At 44.0% G+C, this 20182-nt stretch overlaps 1 protein-coding gene across 16 annotated transcripts in view; it reads left to right on the top strand.

The window, feature by feature from the left end:
* DAB2IP (DAB2 interacting protein) overlaps window positions 1-20182 on the top strand; it is a 347539-nt gene that overhangs the window by 90899 nt on the left and 236458 nt on the right. Inside the window, exon 1 of one of the 16 annotated variants that reach the window (XM_075120301.1) lies at window positions 17026-17100. The exons of 14 other annotated variants lie outside the window; for them this stretch is intronic. The gene's annotated coding sequence lies outside the window, so the exon portion shown is untranslated. Of the gene's footprint in view, window positions 1-17025; window positions 17101-20182 lie in introns of those variants that run through there. One more of the 16 variants, XM_075120299.1, reaches the window with a different exon arrangement.

Raw genomic sequence — 20182 nt, forward strand, 5'->3', positions numbered from 1 at the left:
GGTGTTGTCCAGCAAGTCTTGCAAAAGGATGCAAATTCACTGCCTTCCCATAGTAACTTCATTGTGGAAGCAATGCCTGTGGGTCCAGAGTTGAGGCTGAGCTGAGTTTTACATTTAATGCAGAGATTCAACCGCTTTGTTATGCATGAAGAATACAATGTGTCCTCCCCAAAATTACAGCAGTTATTCCTTGAGTACAGAATTTATTTATTTTGGAGAATTTACAAGCAGTTAATTATTTTGTGGTTTAAAATTCATTTGGTCCCTTAAGAAGTTTGCACCTGGATTGGGGTATTTTTTTTTATCCCAAATGATCTTTAATAACGGAATAACACAGGTATTTCACATTTCCCTTATTGTTAAAACTCACTGAACCCTTGTGCACAGGCTATGTTTAAAGACTTTTTTAGAGTTCAGAATAATTTTCCCCATTATTTTTCATAACTGAGTTTCTTCAGCGGGGGCTGCTAAATAATGTTCCAGAATCTAGAACAAAGAGCTCCATGTGCACCTGCCCTCTTTCCTAATGACTTCCATCTCCCATTGTTCTCAGTGGGCCTGAGGCCGCAGGCTGCTTAAATTCTCACTGGAAATAGTGTGAGGTAGTGGCCATTTTGAATGTGGTCACCTTAACTGAGTGCAGGTGCATTGAGAGCAGTGGGAGGGGACAGCCACTTTGACAGGTGATTCTTGGTAGCTCTGGCTTCTAGAGGACCCCCTCTCTCATTCCTGCCTCCTGATAGTGGAGGTCACAAACAGGAGGAAAGAATCTGCTCAAACTAGAAGATGGCCTTAAAGAAATGTTTTCAGATGTACCAGAATATTTCGAGATTTAAAACAGAAACAAAAATGCAGGTGCTGCTGCCTCCAGAGGTGGATGGGTGAGAGCAACCGTGGGACTGTATATGCCTCATATGAGGGCTGTGCAAAGCCTTCTCCGTGGTAAGAGATACAAGCAAATTTCCCTTTGCTTAATTTCATTCTGTTTCTCCTAGTTGATCCTTTTTGAAAACATCCCCTGACTTTATTATCCAAGGGCATCCTCTCCTCAGACTTTTTTAGGCAGTTCTGTAACCCCTGTGAGTTGTTCCCTCTGCGTCACCTCTTATGTTACTTTTCCCCGGTGAACTTAATGCGACCTGCATTCTGGATCGTCATAATTTTTGCCTTCTGGTGCCCTTCTCTTCTCTTTGCAAACTGCCCCTTGTCACTGTGGCTTCCTGCTGCAGAACTTGAAACCCTGCCTTCTAAAGTGAGAGCCTAACTTCGTGACCCAGTTGCCACGATGTGATGAAAGGCTTAAAAGTGGGCTGGCATTGGTGGGAGCTCCCAGACATCAAGTTCTTATTTCATCAGTCTCTCTTCCATCCCATCCCTGAGTGCCTTTACAATTGTAAGCTGTCTGTGGGCACTGAAGACTTGGCGGAGTTCTCTCCTCTCTCAGGATTGCAGTAGGTCCCTCACATGAGTCCACTGTGTTGTTTGTTTTCTTTCCTGCTGCTGTTCTCTGCAGATGACCAGTTAGCGCCAAAGCCCCGGGAGTTTCAGAACATTGTTAGTATAACCTTTCTTTTGAAAGGTTGGTGTTCCTGATGCTTCTGCTTGTGTCAGCTCCTTGGTCTAGATGTCTTGTCTGCTATATATATTTATCACAAATGCTTTTCAGGCTGCTTCACAAAAAGACTTTTTTCATTAAATAGGCTCTTTCCCTCCCCCCACCCCCTTCCTTTGAAGACTGCTGTGAAGAGACGACCGTCTGATCTTCAGCAAAGACCTGTACTTGGGCACACCAAACAGTGAGATCTTGGAAGTTACGGCCAGCTTCTCTGCTTTCTGTCTTAGCACAGGCTGTTCAAATAAGTGTCACTGTAATGTCATGAAAAGGGCCAGAATTTAAAGCCTCTAAGTGCCCTTCCCCTGAAGGACCCACAGTTTGGAGTCTGGTAAGAAGAATCTGTAAATAGCTTCAAACAGAATCCTAAAGGGAAAAGCCTAAGCGACACAAGAGGTTAGCTGCTGTATGATCACTATCATATCATAGAGGTTAAAGTTATCTATGCTGTCTTCACCAGCCAGTACAGGATTACTCCTTACAATTTAATTTTCTAGTGCTTTGGTTTAATATTACATGCAAGGTTGCCAACCCTCCAGGAATTAATCTTTGTCATGTGATGGAATCTCCAGGAATTCCTCCAACCGAAGTCGGCAACCCTAATTACATGTCCCAAATGGTGGAACTTCCACAATGTTTTGTAGGAAACTCTGCTGTGGCCTAGGAGATCTCACTGTTAAGAAGTTTTTGATATTTGACCCAAATTTTCCCTGTTAATTTCTTCTGATTATTCCTAGCTAAGCCCATTTGCAATGGCCTGTTAGCAACCAATCTAAGATTCTAAGAATATTTGGAGCTCTTCATGGATATGACTTGATTAGATCACCCTAACTGCAGGAGTTTGTGATCAACTTGAAAATCATCTGTTTTGTGCCATGACTCGCACATGCTCTAATTTGTAGAATTTCAGAGGAGGAAGTAATGTTTAGTGGTTCGCACAAGGGCCTTGGTGTCAGAATGTCTGGTAAGTATCTGAGCCTAGCTTTTCTGCTGGGTAAGGTCCGGTCGGTACTGGCCTACCTCAGAGGGACATTCCATATATTACTTGATTATGACAAAGAGCTTTGAGATCCAGGGATGGAAAGAGTTAGGTGTGTTCAGCGTATGTACCTTCCTGCATATTGCCCCCATGCTCACAACTCCCTCCTGACTCTTGTTGCCGAGCCACAGCCTATTTCTTCATTCAAATCTCTCCTGAAAGCTCCAGGCCTGCTGTGGGGCCCAGGATCAATAAATCATGTGTAGTCCTTCTCGTGCTTGGCTAAAAAGTAGCTATCACAACCCTTAATGGTACACTGGTCTATAATGAGCTGCCATATGACTGTGTTACTTTAGTCCTTCCCTCTCCTTATCGTTTCCCCCTCTGGAGTGTGTCATCCTTACTCTTTGGGTTGCATCCCGTGTTTTAGAGCATAAGCTTCTTAGGGCAGGGACCAAGTCTCTCTGCTAAGCACAGAGCATACTGTAGGTGCTTTGGATTGCTTAAGAATACTCTATTGTCCAAATAAGTTAATTCTACGGCAATGTGTAGGAGCTGGAAATACCCAGTGTGGTCCTTGCAAACTGAAAGGTGCCCCCATGTTTAGCTAACTCGTTGAGACAGGTGAGACCTGGAAACAAAATGTTTGCCACCCTCAGTTCCTGTTTCGCCATTGTTCTCTGATTCATATCCTACTACATTTGAGAAGACAGGAAGTGATCTCTCTGTTCCAGCACATCTTCCTCTATGGATGACTCACTCTTACGAAGTGGTGGGAAGTCAGGTCTAGAAACAGAGCGAGTGTGATGAGGTACTGCTGCTGAACACTCTGCCTGGATTATATTTATACTCCAAAGCAGCACTAAGCAGATTGTCTCCTTCCTGCAGGACTTTTGGTGGCTCCCAGTAGGAGGTAGATCAGCAAAAGCCAAACTTTGCCCAATCGCAGGCCAGGTCAGCAACCTGCCAGAATGCTGAGAGCTGGACAGACTTGCAAAAAAATTACAAATAGTAGTAAAATGAGGATGGCTGCAACCTGCTCCATTGGGACTATAAAGATGCAGCCTTCAGCAGCTGCAGGACCCCGCATAAAATGCCCTATCTTGGTCTGAGCAGAAAACCAAGCCAGGAGGGAGTATGGTATACTGGGAGCTGAGGCCTCCATAGGCCACATCCCCATCTTAAAGTGAGGGTGTCTCCTGGCAGTGACCCACAACTCTGTGGGGTGCTGCATTTACCAGCCATCTGTTGATGATTGTGAAACCACAAATTACCATCCGGGGGATACAGGGAGAGCTGCAGGGCCTGAAATTACTTTTAACTTCTCTTTTGTTGTAATTGAGTAGAATTCAAGTTGTTGGTGGCCCTTTAAATGATTTGCTCCACGGGCGAGGTAGCAGCAGAGCTGGGAGTACAGGCTGGTAATTGTGACACCCACTGACCATTTCCCCTCTCGCTTTCTTTCACTAAGAGGCCAATCCTGCATCTCAGAACCTTTGTTCAACCTTTTAAAAAAGCTATTAACGAAGCACATTTTGTGCTTGGGGCGGGGAATCTAGATTTCTGGTTTTAGATGTTAGCGATATGTGTTTTTTCTTTTTCCAGAGTAGTGTCCTTAAGTATCAGGAAAAGGAGAACTTCCTCCTCAGCAGATGTTCATAATTTGTGAGAGTGATCTTTGCTTTGCTTTTCAAGTTTGCCTTGTGGCATTTTCCAGCTGAACCCTTTCTCTAGTGGTGTTTTCTTTGGACTTGTTAACAGTGTAGGTGACAGCTGCCCATGCAAAAGACCTGAAAAAGTTTTCAAGCTCTGCTGTTTGCAGGAAATGTCCTCTGGCAGCCCAGGTATTTTTAGATGTGTTCTTGCTGAGGCTCTGCAATATTTGTTCAATACTTAACTGTCCAATAAAAAATTGGCACGAGTGAATAGATTAGGAAGCAGCATACAACAGTGGCATTTTTGCTCATGGATTGCTTTTAACATGAAAACAATGGGCACAGAAATCTCAATAGATGTCTAACGAACAAAAATTCAGAGTGAATCGAGTGTCCTTGAAGGCAAAGGCTATCTAGAACTGTGCAGAGGCAGGTATTGCTCGAGCTTCCCTTATGTAACTCTGCTGCTGTTCCTCAGCCCGACCTGCAGCCTCCTTCCCTCTCCAGTTCTAGGGTCTCGCATGCAGCTTTGAGGCACCTGTTGCTAACTTGCAGTAACCCCTTCAGAGTGACGTCAGTGATCCAGAAATGTTAAAAATCGGCCCGCGTGTTCTTCTATGTGGCAGTAGTTTCCTGCTGATTTGGACTTGTGAGGCCAGCCCTTTGGCTTGGTGACTAGCGAACTCAAAAGCTGGAGTCATTGTGGATACCAAGAATGAGTCTCGAGAGAAGGTTGTGGCCTCTTTGATATATGCATGAGATAACCCCCTGTTACTAAGGAGACAACTGTAGCATAATAGGATCTTCCAATGTCCCTGCACATCTCCCTCCCATCACACTGAGCAGCGGTGTCTGTATCCCCTGGGATGGGAACTCCTGACCGCCCAGGTGATGAATGGTAACCATAGAGCCACACGGCCACCTACGGTGTCCAGTACCCAAGGAAGTTAAAACATAAAGCTGTGCACAATATGAAACTTTGTGATGTCAGCAGGTTGCGAGGTGTTGGGCTTTGGGGGCATTTTACTTGCCTTTGACAGGCTGAGTGAACTCCTCAGCTCTCTTTATTTTGCTTTTCCCCCCTTCTCTTAACTGATGAGATCTCACTGTTGTTGGGCTTCATTTATTCCTTCCTGGCTGCCCTTTGGTCCTGATGTGTTGACACGGATGTTAAATTGAAAAGAGAAAGCTGTGAAACTGGTGATTTGAGATTTCCAGGGCATGGGGCTTTGATGGAAAGATAAGAGGGGATGGGAGGGAAGGAAAGGAAAGACAGGAACACTACAGGGAATACTCTGCTTGTAGGAGAGGTTTATGCGGGGCCACACAGCCAGCTTCACTTAGCGTCAGCTGCTGTCTGTGATAGCATGTAAGGGCTGAGCAGGTGATTGCAGGTCAGACCTCTGAGTGCTGGAAGGAAGGAGAATTGGCAGAAGAATCTGGAAATTTGAGGAAGTGGAAAAAACTTGGCTTTTCTGGCACTCTGAGTGTGGGTTATGTGTCCATAAGAGGGTCTGTGGTGCAGCCAACAAATATTAAACCCTGACCAAAATATCTGCATGTGTAACTAAAATGCACTTAAAATAACAGTCCTTTGCTCTTCTGTAGCACCTTTCCTCTGAGGATAACAAAACACTTTACAGGCTCTAATTAATGAGGTCTGACAACAGGTAGGTAGGACTTGGCATTTTACAGTGTGAACCCAGCCAAAGACATTAAGTGACTGGCAAAAAGTCCCACAGGTGGTCAGTGGCAGAGCAAGGTGAATCCATTTAGAATCCAAAAACACCAAATATTATGGGACTTGTGGTAAAATTGCAAGAGTTGGCAACACTATTTAGGAGCATTTCAGGAAATGACTGCTCTGGGCTGCATGCTGGGAGAGACCTTTGGGAAGTTAGCCACTATGGTGTTAGACACTCATGCCGTGCCATGCCAAAATGTTCAGGAAAGCTGATAGATAGTTACATATCTAAATACCAGGTCTCAGTGCTCTGAGTCAAGAAGCGCCCAATAATTGGGGACACACACTGAACCGCACACTTTCTAAGACTGCCTCTGATCTATTTTTGAGGGGTGTTTTTGTTTTTGTTTTTTTGGTCCCTTTTGTTCATCTCTTGTAACTTCAGTCAGTTCTGCATAATAATATTGCTAAGACAGGCTGGTAACATCGGGCAGGGAATGACTGGCAGAAGCAGATCCTGTTGTCTTAAAGTCCTTGTTAATAAAGGAGGAGGATAGAGACATGCAGAGAGTCTGGGTTTTCTAAGCAGAATGGTTTCCAGAAGATTGTTACACAGTGTGGACTATGAAGCATCAGCAGCTCTTTAATGATCTTTATTAAACTAGAGTAAGTTCATCTTCTTACAGCTCTGGCAGGCAACACAGCTTACACATAGAGCTGTCTTTAAAGCAACACTGTTTTTTACATTTGTGTTGCTCTTGAAAGCTGTTCTCTGTGTTCCCAACACCTTAGGTTATTGCACTGAAGGCATTCTGTAATCCTCTAATTTACTCTGGACTCAGCAGAGACCCTGAAACGAGGCTGATCAGTTTTCTTTTGGTTCGTAGTTACTTTTGCTTTCAGGCTCTCAGACACTGTCTTGGGGTTGTTGCTTGGCTGTCCAACCTGCAGGGGAAAGTTTTTAAAGGTAGATTTTCATTTAAATCTTACGTTTAAAAAAAGATGATATGACTGCTCATTTCATTGTGTTTTGCAATCTAAATACTGGTCCTAAATTAAGGTGTCTCATGAGCCTTTGAAGATCATCATACTCAGAATGAGGCCAGCTTTTTAAAATGGTGAGTTCACCCCAAGTGTGGCACAAACGAGGACCTGAAAGCCTCTTCTCCATAAGTTCATAGGAACAAAGCCCATGATAGGCCATCCATAGGAAAGTCAGAGCTTTCTTGCCATGTACACAGCGTGGAAGTTACAGACCTGAGTGAATGATACTGGCCAGGTATGTTTTCAAATGGCCCTTAGTTTTGTATCCAAGTTTATCTAGAACGACCTACTGGAAGCTTGAACCTGGAATCCAGTTCTGACTGTAGTTTTTCCCCACTGCACGCATGTGCACATTCGTCTATTGTAGGCTTGCTCAGGAGTGCTAGGCTGCATACGCTGCTTTGTTATGGGAGGCTTGCTTGTGAGTGCTGGGCTGCTGGTGCTGGTGTTGGATAATTATTTTTGAATGACTGTGGAAGCATTTATTTTGGAAAAACGTGTCATACGCAGAAGTGTATAGACTTTGTGAGCAGCGAACAGAGTAGAAGATGACAGGTCAAAGTTTAGACTAATTAACACCAAGGATTCTTTTTCAATGTCATTTTATTTTTTTCCAAGTACTTTGTGTTTCTTTTTCTAGAAGCCAGTCTGCTCTAAGTGCTAGTTTCCTATGTACATCATGTTCTTACACATTGGTTTATGACAGTATTCTACATGAGTGCATTTTTCTTAGCAGCCGAGGTCAAGTCTGAGCTTGTTCTGAAGTATCCAAATGTGGCAGCAGTGGGTGGATTGCTGTAAAAGTCAGTGTCTGAACTGAAATTACAAGATGCTCCCTAAACTTCCAAGTTGCTATGGTAGCAAGCAACAGTCATTCTTCATGATTAAGCGGCTTCCGTCCGTGGTAACTGAACTAGCCATTTTTAATGAAAGATTTTTTTCCTTTTGCATCTTTAACAATCAAAGGTTAGATGGGAGAGAGCTGTGGTCTGGCATTTGTGTATAAAATGAGAATGTCCATGTTTCCATTTAAATAATATTTGTGCTTCCGAAGCCATCACCTGAATGTAGGGCGAATGCCAGGGCACTATTTCGAACAGTGAGGTGTGTTAAATTGTGGATTAATCTCCTCCAGGATATTCTTCACTTCACTGAAGGCTCAAGGCGCTAGTCCTGGTTTCTTGTGTGTAATGCTTGTTTGCAACGGATGGATTTTTCCAAAAACAGGAGGCAACTGGCCATGGATGATCTGTTGCAGCAGTACCTGAAGCCACATACCACCTTCTGTATATCTTCCTATAAACCCTCCACCAAACCCCAAATTGTCATTTGTGTCTGTGTAGTCAGAGTTCCATTGCTGTAGAAGTAATGATCCATGTGACAAATAGGATTCTGATTTCAGAAAGGGAAAGAAACTCTAAAAAAAACAAACAAAAACCCTGTGTTTTTGTTGGTGTTACACCTTTTTTTTGTGCTAAGGAAGTTGTATGAAAAGAGCAAACATACAGAAACAGGGAAATAAATGGCAGTATAAATGTGCAATGAAGTGTAGAAAATTAAGGGAAGCTAGATACATCCAGGAAAAATTCATGGCATGAAGGGCTAAGGACAAATAAAAATTTTGAAAGTATATTTAAGGAGAAAAATACTAGCAATGGAATGGACCCATTACTAGACTGAGAAAATGCCTTACAGTGAGAGACTTAAATAGTTCAATTTGTTTAGCTTATCTAAAAAGATGGAGAGGTGACTTGATTACAGTGTACTGGGTAAAAAAGGACTCTTCAGCTTAGCAGAGAAAGGCCCAACAAAAACGAATGGCAGGAAGCTGAAGCCAGACAAATTGCATATAAAAATAACGTGTTACTTTTTTTTAACAGTGAGGGTGAATAACCATTGGAACAAACTTAGCAGACAAGTGTTGGGTTCCCCATCTCTTGAGGCCAATCTTGCAGTTGTTTTAGCCAATTACAAATTATTAGGGCTGTCGATTAATAGCAGTTAACTTACGCGATTAACTCAAAAAAAAATGAATTGCGATTAAAAAAAATGAATCACGATTAATCACCGTTTTAATCGCACTGTTAAACAATAGAATACCAACTGAAATTCAATATTTTGGATGTTTTTCTACATTTTTAAATATGTTGATTTCAATTACAACACAGAATACAAAGTGTACAGTGCTCACTTTATATTATTTTTGATTACAAATATCTGCATTGTAAAAACGGCCAATGGGAGTGCGGAGCTGGTGCTCGGGTTTGCAGACTATTATTAAAGCTGCATGTACTATGTGAGCTTCAGATCTTAATGTTTGGTCTGATGTGCAGATGGATATGAAGAGAGAGATGTAGTGTGAGTGACCTCATTTACTTCTCTAATGAAGTGCTGTCAATCGAACATCTGTTTCTTTGCTGTTGAAAATCAAATCTGATGAATCCCACTTATAAAATATGCATTTGTTTTATTTATTTAATTAATTTATTTTACATGTTGCCAGCGCAGACCTGCTATAGCAGTAGGAGCACGACAGCTAAAAATGGGCCAGTAATTCAACCGTGCAAAGGTTCCTGTCCCTCTCTTGCTGTTACGTCCGGTACAAAGCAAACAATCTGTCCAAACCTCTCAGTAGTTAACCTCTCTGAGCCAGCTGTTTCAAAGGGGTTGGGGGGGAGAGGGGGAGGAACGCTTATCGGAGACCGATGAGAATCATGTTCCTTGTTTGGCTTTTTTTTTTTTTTTTTTTGCATCTGCAATCTCATTTGGAGATTCCAATGTGGCACCCAAGCTCAGCGGAATTGCCCCAGCACGGAGGATTAGTTGTAAACAGAGACTTTATAACACTTAATGCAAACACCTTACAAACTGCCTTCTCATTAGAGCTCTGAGTGCCTAGGATCCTGGGGTGGGGCAGGGATGACAAGTGGTTTTAACAATAAATAAGAGCTAGAGAAAAGTTGAAATGAGAACCAGCCTGAACTTCCTCCTGAAACACAATCCTGGACCTATTATAAATTTGAAAAATTTTGATAATTCACATCTCCCTGTTTTTAGTTTTCCACCGGTCTCTGTACTTGCTGGCTGCAACTGAGATTGGACGCGAGTAGGTCAAAATACTAAAACAATGGTTCATCCTTGAAATCTTGAGATTTCAAGCTCAATTACTTAACTCCAATGGTTGTAATGAATCAGTAAACTTCAGTGTCAGCCATACAGCAGCCACTAGAGAGCAGTTTTGTCACACATGAGCATGGCTAATATTTCATCCCCCAGCCACTGTCTTACAATGCTCGGCTAGTTTATAGGTAAAGGGTGGATAAGCATTCAAACTAGATCACTGTCTGACTAGTATATATATGCCACCACTGCCATATACACTGCCGAAGTGTATGAGACTGCAGCCCTCAGAGGATACAAGCCATGCTACTACTGCAGCTCACAGGGATTCCTCGTCAGCTCTGGTGGAAGAGACTTGTTTTTGGTGCCCTGTTCCCGCTGGTGCATGCAGCAGTAAAGCTGATTACCATAATGTCTCTATGCAGTCACGGATTATAGCTACCATAAAGGCTCCTTCTTTGTCTTCTCTTGTGTTTGTGAACACGCAGCTGTGCTAGTTAAGTGCTTTGAGAACGCAGCACGTTCCCAATTTTGAATCTTTACTGAGATGTTAAGAGTGATGGATGACTCTAATTTAAATCTCCCCAGAGCTGACTTCTTGTTCTCCAAACTACGTGTAGCTTGTTTTTATCATCACATAGGAGAGGGTTGATGTTTCACTTTACTTTACCACCCCTCCCAGTTCAACCAGAATATTAGCAGCCTGCCCTGTTTGGACCCCAATCAGGCTTGAATTTCATCGTGTTCTGATGTATTTTTTAAAGCTGTGCTTCATTCACATTTCAATGTTACCCTGGGGGAAAACGGCCTTTGATGATATGCTGCTAGGAGAAGCTGAATTTGTTCTCTAGGCATTGCATCAGAGCAAGATAAATATACATATTTTACTTTGGCGACTGAGCAATAAAGAGTAAAACACCTCTAATCTCTATAGCTTAAAAACACAAGGCAGAGTAAAAGCAGAGTTCTTCTTAAGCGGTTGTGGATGTGTATTCTGCTCTGGCTCAATCGGAGTGGACAGCATTTCTGTACCCGCATCTTGAAGACCAACAGTTACAGAACTGGTAAGTAACAGGTTTTTTCATATTGATGGCTGTTGAACTAGCCCAATTTGCATATTACTTACTGAAAATTGAACCTTTATTTTTTGGTGTCTCCAACATTCTCTTTCCCTGGTGCAGAATCTGATGCTGAGGTTCGGGCTGGGGACTGTCTTTCTCTTGTACTCAGATCTGTTTTCCCCATTTTGTACTGCAGGGAAATCAAGTTGTAGGTTTCCTCTCTCCTCCTGCTTGGCTCTGCCTAAGGTCCCACCTCTCTCTCTTGTTTGATTTTTTTTCCCCCTCTCTCCTCCTGATTGCTCCACAGGGTATTCTTCCCTGATGCATGGGTGTCTGATCCTCTTCTTATTAAAGTAAGTGGCAAAACTCCCATTGGCTTCAGGTGAGAGCGGAATCTGCCCACAAATGGCTATCAGGAGAGAGGCAGCGCTTCCTCTTGGGCCTTGTGATGGGACAGCGACTCACCGCTGCAGCGCCTCCTGCTGGTTGTCCAGGGAATTAGCTCTTTTCAGCCAGGAGCGCCCTCTCCTGGTCAGTGTCTCGCCTGCTGCTGCTGGCCCCATGCCCCTCCCAGACCCAGATGCCCTTCTAGATTAGGGTTCTGCCCCCTGGCAGTACCCCCTCAGTCTGGGGCTCCCCTCCCAGGGGAGCCCCCTATCCCTCCCTTGCCTCAGTGGCTACTGTCAGTCATCGTCTAGCCCCCGCTCCTTGGGGCAGACTGCAGTCTGTACCACTCATCATCGGGAAGGGGGGTTGGACCAGCAGCCTCTGTCTAGGTCTGGGCTGCTCCTCTGCAGCCTTAGTACCCTTTTGTGGGCCTTTACCTCGGCCTGCAGCCTGGGACTCTGCTAGGCTGGAGCTCCCCAGCTCCCTCTGCTCTTTCCCAGCTCTGCTCTGCCCTCTGCCTCAGCTTACCAGGCAGCCAGGTCCTCCCTTCTCCATGTAGCTAGAGAGAGTGTCTCCCTCAGCTCCTCGCTAACAGCCCTCTTATAGGGCCAGCTGTGGCCTGATTGGGAGGTGGTCCCACCTGTGACTACTTCCCCCAATCGGCCTAGCTTTCCTCTGGCTACAGCCCTCTCTTAAGGCTGTTTTAAGCCCTTCGAGGCATGGCAGGGTGACCACCCTGCCACAGGCCATCATCCTAGTCAGTATGAGATCATTACAGGTGCAGTACAGCCATGACTATAGGCGGTGTTCCTACCCCTGAGTGGCAGTGGGCAGGGAGAGGGATCCTCAGGGGATGGAAAGGACAGTGCAACAGAATGTCACGAGTCCCCTTTTTAACTTTAGCAAAGCTTAGCTACTTCTTCGAGTGCTTGCACACATCCATGCCAAGTTCGGGTTGTTCTCACCCCGCACACACAGTCGCCGAAAATTTCCCCCTCAGTGGTACCCGTTGGGTCAGCTCTAGCGCCCTCTGGGGCCGCATGCTCATGGCTCAGTATAAGGGGACCGGCCAACCCCGCACCCTCACAGTTCCTTCTTACCGACCTGGAACTGCTCCTCTTTGTTTTAACAGGCAATTTTCAGTGATTCTCACAGTTTCTCCATCCCTTTCTTTTCTTTTCCCTTTCACCAGGTTTGGTTAGGCAGCAGGAAGCCATCTACTAGAGCTACCTACCTCGCCAAGTGGAAATGTTTCTCCATTTGGTCATCCTATCAAGGCCTCTCACCTGCTAGGTCACCTCTCCAGACTGTGCTGGAGTATCTGCTTCATCTGAAACAGCAAGGCCTAGCTATTTCGTCTATTAAAGTGCACCTACTGGTCATTTCAGCCTTCCACCTTCCAGTGGATGGTCAGTCAGTTTTTTCGCATGAAATGGCCATTTTGTTCCTCAAGGGCTATACCTACAGATCCAGGAACCCATTCCCTCGTGTGACTTCAACTGCTGGCATCAATGACTTTCTGGTAGCATTTAGTTAGGCCAGGAGGGTCTCAGAAATCAGTGCCCTTATGTTTGGACACCCGTCTCTTCCCCCTCCTTCCCCATGGTGTTCTTTATGGACAAAGTACAACTTCGCCCCCCCCCCCCCATGTTCCTCGTTTCTCGAAAGGTCGTTTCGCAGTTTCATAGTAATCAAGTTATTTTCCTGCCAGTTTTCTTGTCGAAACCACACAAGAATAGGGAGGAGCAGTGTCTCCACATGCTGGCTGTTAGGCATGCCCTAGTTTTCTATATAGAAAGGGTCAAGTTGTTCCGTAAAGCAACACAGCTATTTGTGGCAGTAGCAGATAGGATGAAAGGTCAACCTGTTTCGGCTCAGAGAATTTCATCCTGGATCACTTCCTGCATTCGTACTTGCTATGAGCAGGTGGGTGTCATACCACCTGCCATTCTAGGAGAGCACAAGCTTCCTCAGTGTTGGCCAGCTCCCAATCCAGAATATTTGCAGAGCGGCGACCTGGTCATCAGTGCACACTTTTTCTTCCCACTGTGCCATCACCCAGCAAACTAGGAATGATGCAAGGTTTGGTAGGGGAGTTTGCAATCCGCATATTCATGAACTCCAAGCCCACCTCCTAGGGTATTGCTTGGGAAGCACCGAACATGGAATGGATACGTGCAAGCACTCGAAGAAGAAAAGACAGTTATTAACCTTCTGTAACTGTTGTCGTTTGAGATGTGTTGCTCATGTCGATTCCATGACCCACCCTCCTATCCCTTTGTTGGAGTTAGTCCGCAAGAAGGAACTGAGAGTGTACAGGGTTGGCCGGTCTCCTTTTACTGCATTATGAGTGCGTGGCACCAGAGGGTGTTAGAGCTGACTTGGTGGGTACCACTGAGGGAAAAAATTCCGGCAACTCTGCATGCGGTGTGCACACACCTTACATGGAATGGATATGTGCAATGCATCTTGCAGAGCAACCGTTACAGAAAGGTTCGTGTGAGAGCCTGGCTTTTGTGAAGCTTTTCAGTAATGATGTGCCAAACGCAAACTAGAACACAATGTAACTAGGTATAAATAAAATTCTAAGGAACTCCCAAAGCCAATGTGTTTTATATCTCCTTCTTTCTCCGCCTACGGAATGCCCTCCTTCTGTTTGCTGATGTCTGCCCCACAGCCACACATCCTCCTGTTCTCTGTTGGAATTTTTTGTTGTGTTCTTGAGCGATCAGTTACTGTGTTCTTGTGTCAGTTAGCAAAGAAGCGTTAGCTCCCTCTTGTGAGACAGCTGAGTTACTGCGGTGTCATAGCACTGGTCCCTTTGCCCCATTTTTGGGTGATAGCAGGTATTCGTAGTATTTCCACTTCTGTAGGGTGCTGGGAATCGCAAAACCAATTAGGAAAGAACTCCCTGCCAAAACTGGGCAGCCAGTGCCCAGCAAAGGAGAAGAAATAAGGCAAGCAGGTCCCATCTGTAGGCTGCCTATAATAAGAATCTACATTTGTTGGTGAAAACAGCTCTCCTGCTTGGTGATATTAGAATAGCAGGATAGCTAGTTGTCAAGATTACTGAGCAGTAACATTGCCTATACCTCAGGAGCTATGTGACTAGGGTTGAGAGGCAACTCCATGTTCGAGACAAATACCAGTATCACACCAGCATACGGAGTATTGTATACTACACAGATCTTTCCTTGTCTTCAACTGGTATCTTGTTTCCTCCAATACCAAGGTAAGGTACACCAGCTGAGTACTCAGACAGATCTATGAACATGCCCAGGGCACTAGGTGTGTGGGCCAGTGTTACTTCAGTTCCCTGTAACAAAAATAGGCTCCCTTTTCCCAGGGATCCTTCACGTTCAGTGACGAGCTGATGGGAAAATAATTTTGCCAAAGAATTTCTGTGAATTTTGTCTTTCCCTTTTCCAGCCAGGTCTAATCAGGGCCTTGTCTTTACACTCCTAACTCAGCTACCATTCTCCCAGCTGCAGAAAACTGGGCGGGACTCGGGCACCCTTCAATTACACTTTAATAGCCAGCTGGGGACTCCCCCTGCCTAGCTGAATGTGCTGTCTCCTGTAACTCTCTCAGCCACTGCAAGAGGGGACTGAGCTCTGGGTCCGGAATTGAACCTGGAGGTCCTACTAGACCATACAGAGCTCGAACTGCTAGTCAACACAGGCAGCTCTTAACTTGTTAATTCTAACTCATTTGTGTCACAGAGCATCATGGACAGTGGGTGAGTGTCTGTATAAATGGGGGTGTCAGACAATGGCCCGACTTTGTTCTTGTCCTATCGGAATGGTTATGTGAAAAGTGTAGTTTTTTAAAAGGCATAGTGCTGCAAAATGCATCATTAATTGTTCTGAAAATTATAGTGAAAGGATGAGAATGTGAAAGATGAAACCTCTATGTGAGTCATTAAATGAACTGGGAGTGAGGTGCCGACTCCAGCAGAGAAGAGAGACAAGATTATAGGATATGAGCTGCTTGTGCCTTACAAAAGCCCATTTTACATCTTAAGATTCCCAGAGGCGAAAAGAAATAATTTTATTCTAATATAAAAAGTGGCAGTGAACTTTCCAGGAAAGGCTTTAATTATCCCTGGGAATATCCATTCTGGATGTTTGTTAGCAGCAACTTCAGCTAAATCTAATTTTCAAGGGGAGTCCTTAACTGATCTAAACCACAATGATTTTCAACAATTTTATATAAAAATCGATATTACTGCCCAATAAAGGGTTCAAATTGTAGCTAATTTTGTGTAGAATGAGGGTTACAATGTTGCTTTAGGGGATCTAGTGGAATACACCAATGGACTGTTAGGGCAATGAGTGGTGTGTTCCCATAGATCTCTAGGGGCTCAGGCAAGGAAGCTCACCTTGCATCCATACAATATTTCTAGTCCTGGAATATGCAGTTTAGAAATTGATTGAAACGGGCAGATCTTGATAACAGCACTTTTGAAATCCTTCATGAGCTCTTAGTTGATCCTTATCCATTGGAGTTCAAACATTTTGAGAGTCTCTGCCTCCCATATGAAATTATTCCCAAATCTTGAAGGAGAGAGTTGACCCAACACATACATACTCATTTCCGTCTTCATTTTACTCCCAGGGCATTCTGTCCATTTTAAAACTTCTCATGCATTTTTCCTCTACTGCCCTAACAACCCTTCTTAGCTATGTCTTTAACATCCATCACCCCCCAGGTCGCACTTTAAGCTTATCTGGAGTCCTGGGGACCCTTAAAGCTCTCTGGGAGTCTCTCTGGGTTGTCTCCCAACCCCTCCTCAACTTGTAGATCCTTATTCAGGATCACACTGATGCTAGAGACATCTTCTCTCAAGGGGTCCCTTTCAACCAATAAATGGTTATCTGAGCCACTCTGAGTATATTCGTTCTTTCTACGTTTGCTGCCTCCTCTCTCCTGTTGTGGTTGGGTTAAAGAGCCATTAAATGGTGCAGAAATTAGTTGAAGAACATGTGAGTTCATTAAGGTGAAGAGATTAATTCAGCTGCGTGTAATTAAACAGCACGAACAAGAGACAGGTAATTCCAGTTCCCCCTGGTTTCACAGAAACTCCACCCCTTTAAATCTCCAAAGCAGGTCATGGAGTATCAAAACATTCTGCCAAGGGGACAAAATAATGACGCATTGGGTGACCATAACAAACTTTTTCATTGGCTGATCATATCCGGAGGGCAAGAAAGAGGGTGTTTAACTCTTTTTCATGAGCATTGTATAGACTGTATTTCCCATGTCCATTTCCAGTCCTAATGGACTTCAGTAGTTCTTCAGTATTTCCAGGTGACCTGCTGGAGTTTTTTTTTATCCTCTAAAGTCTCCATTCCTTAAAGCACTTCAGCATTAGAGTCCTGGCAAAGACATCTCTCCGCTCCCTACCTCCTGCTGTGCCTCTCCAGCCAGCATTCCAGTCATATTTCACTTTCTTCCTGTAGAAGATGATGAAGTCATCAGCTCTGCATCTCATCTTATTCCTGACTTGTTCGGAGTGTCATGGCATAGGGATTGCTAACAAGCACCGTTTCCTTTTGGTGAGTTAAGGGAGATGATTCTTATTGCTAACTTTATGGGCGTGCATTCAGATTTTGTGCCTCCTTTTCTTGTTTGAAGTCAGAACAGTTTCATATCAGAAAGTCCAAGTGAGAACTTGCTGGAAGTCTCTGCTGGTCAGTTAGTAATTCCAGCTTTTCCTTTGTTCTTACGATCTGTCTCTTCCATCGGCTGGCTCCTGGAACCTTGTTCAGCATGAATTATATGGGGCTTTCAGGGAAGTGACCTGAGAATATTACACTTGCTCAAGTAGAAGTAGTCAGTAAATTTCATTCCTAACAGTGAGAGGGTAATTCTGATGACCTCTTCTTGGACTAGCTGTGACCTACAGGAACAGGTGATGCTACTGTAAAATAAGACTTGTTAAGTGGAAAGTGAACAGTATTAATATTGGTGCCATGTGTTACACGTGCTGTTTTGAGTAATTTGAATGACAGTTAAGAAAGCAGCCTTCTTGAGTGGGCTGAGCAGGAGCCTGGGACCCCAGAGCTGCTGACATGGTCAGTTTTGCTGCTGACTTCCTGTAAGCCTTGGGTAAATAGTTTAACTGCTCTATGGTTTTTTCTCCATCTGAAAATTGGGGATATAAAAACTGTGATGAGGATTAGTTAATTTCCTAATTCAAACACCAGGGATTAACAAATCAAATTAACAGTTAACAAATCAAATCCATTTGTTACAGTCTAGAAATAATCTTCAGACGTAGCCATGTGCCTGATGATCCTAAATTAATTAATGTTTATGAAGTACTAAGTATTTTTAATTATTATTATTTAGAGTATTTATTAGCATCATCCTAATACTGTGGGTAGTAAGCTTGGCGTGACAGTAAATGTTCCTACCTCCACTGCTTAGAAAAGTTTCACACACATGGGGAGGCAGATCATTTTATTTATATATATTTAAGAACCTGGGATAAATGTTTTCCAGTCTATTTTTAATGAATTTCAAGGAAGTTAGTTTTATTTTAGATTATCTTCCCCGGCAGTGTTGCCAAGCTAAGCACATCACAGCCTTGGGCTAATGGAGAATGTAGGAGAACCAGAAAGTTGTTGTCCATTTGTATCTGCCTTAACTAGCCCACAAAAGCTTATGCCCAAATACATGCTTCCCCAACATAATGCCACATTGCTTCTCTCTGTTATTAAAAGGCTTTTTGCTACACTCAGACTATATGTGCTTGCGAGAGGGGAAGTATTGCCTCTTGGAGGTGCCCAGCGGGGGTGGTATATATTTGTCCCAGGTCACTGGGTGGGGGCTCGAGCCGGTTTTGCATTGTTATTGGAATGGAACCCCTAGTTATTGAACCCGGCCCTTGTTGCTGCCAATTCTGACAAGCAGAAGGGTTACACGTCTTTCTAAACACTGTGTCACAGGTGGACTGCTCCATTGTGAGGTAGCTAGATAATAGATGTATCCTGAAGTACTGTTTTATCTATGTTACTCTGGGAATTGGAAGAGTTGCCAGTTTATTCCCAAAGTCAAGCTTTTCTCATGCTTGAAAAAAGCCACTGAGTTGGCCAACATAATATTTTTTTACTATTTAAATTTGTCTTGTCTAGATGTGCAGAGATTTACATACTTAATACCTTTTTGTATTGAAGAATTATTGTATTAAAGAATAATTTTAGGAGGTTCTGGAACTGACCAGAAAGGGGAATACTTTTCTTTTGATCTCCTTCAGAGTAATTTTTAAAAACTCCCTAAGTGTTTTCAGTGTAGTACTTTTTGCATTGGCCACTTGAGTAAGTTAATATTTTATATTGCAAAAATACCTTCAGGAGTTTGTTGCTCTGCTTTAGTGTCAACCGTCCCACCCCCACCCCCACCCCCATTCTGCAGTCCTTCCTCACACTCATGTTACTCTCGGTTGCACAATTGAGTTCTTTGTGGATGTAGATGGATTTGATGCTTGTGGAGAATGGACTCGAGAGAACCCAGGCATATTTGTGTAAACTTCCCTCCCCCTGACTGGATTCCTGCCAATGCACCTTAGTCTATACCTGCAATAATCCTAAATTGCTGCTTTTTTATGCTGGGTCTCTGAGTAGAGCCTTCCAATTGTGCTGAATGGGCCAGATTGGGAGTGGGGTGGGATAGCTCAGTGGTTTGAGCATTGGCCTGTTAAACCCAGGATTGTGAGTTCAGTCCTTGAGGGGGCCATTTAGGGATATGGGGCAAAAATTGGGGATTGGTTCTGCTTTGAGCAGGGGGTTGGACTAGATGATCTCCTGAGGTCCCTTCCAACCCTGATATTCTATGATTTGTTAGTCTGTAAGGTGCCACAAGGACGCCTTGTTGTTTTTGCTGATACAGGCTAACACGGCTGCTACTCTGAAACCTGCCTTCACTATGACAGTCATTATCGCTGCTCCATAATTACAGCGGCACATAGCCCCAATCAAGGATCAGGCTCTGACCCAGAGATTTGACAGTATAGGTTTATGACAAGATGTCCCAGGTGGACGGAGAGGGAGGTGAGGGAGAAGGAGCTCAAGGTGACAGCAAAAGGAGCATGTTTTTGCATAAGATGCAGTAGAAGTGAAACTGATGATGAGTAAAGTGGTCTCGCTCTCTCTGTTTCTGCTGAGAAACAAGCAGAAAAAAGAAGCAAGGCCATCAGTGGCAAAAAGGAAATTAAATGAATAATCTGAGGTGGGGTAGCAACAAAATTCATTTTTGCCTCCTGTGATTTGTATCCCTCTTCTGATCCATCAAAGCATTTGTAAGGGAACAGCAATACTGCATGTTTGTTAAGTCTGGCCCAACTTCCCAAGAGCAAGGGCAGAAAATCCGCCTGCTACTCATTCACATGCTTCCCAGCCACTTTAGCCTGGCTCGTACAAGGAAGGTTGGTGAAAACATGAGGGAACATGGAAGCCATCGCTTTCTTTGCTATCCGTGTTTGCCCACTGGCATCTCTGCTCTGTGATAATGTGGCTTTATCAATTACACCTAAGGAGTCATCGTTCAGATCCAGTTTGCCTGCACGTATAATCCTCCTTTGTAGACTGTTACTTCAGTGATTTCTCAGGTCATGCGTGTCATAAAGGAGAGATTTGG

Source organism: Caretta caretta, chromosome 16 (assembly GCF_965140235.1).
Source record: "Caretta caretta isolate rCarCar2 chromosome 16, rCarCar1.hap1, whole genome shotgun sequence".
Lineage (NCBI taxonomy): Eukaryota > Metazoa > Chordata > Testudines > Cheloniidae > Caretta > Caretta caretta.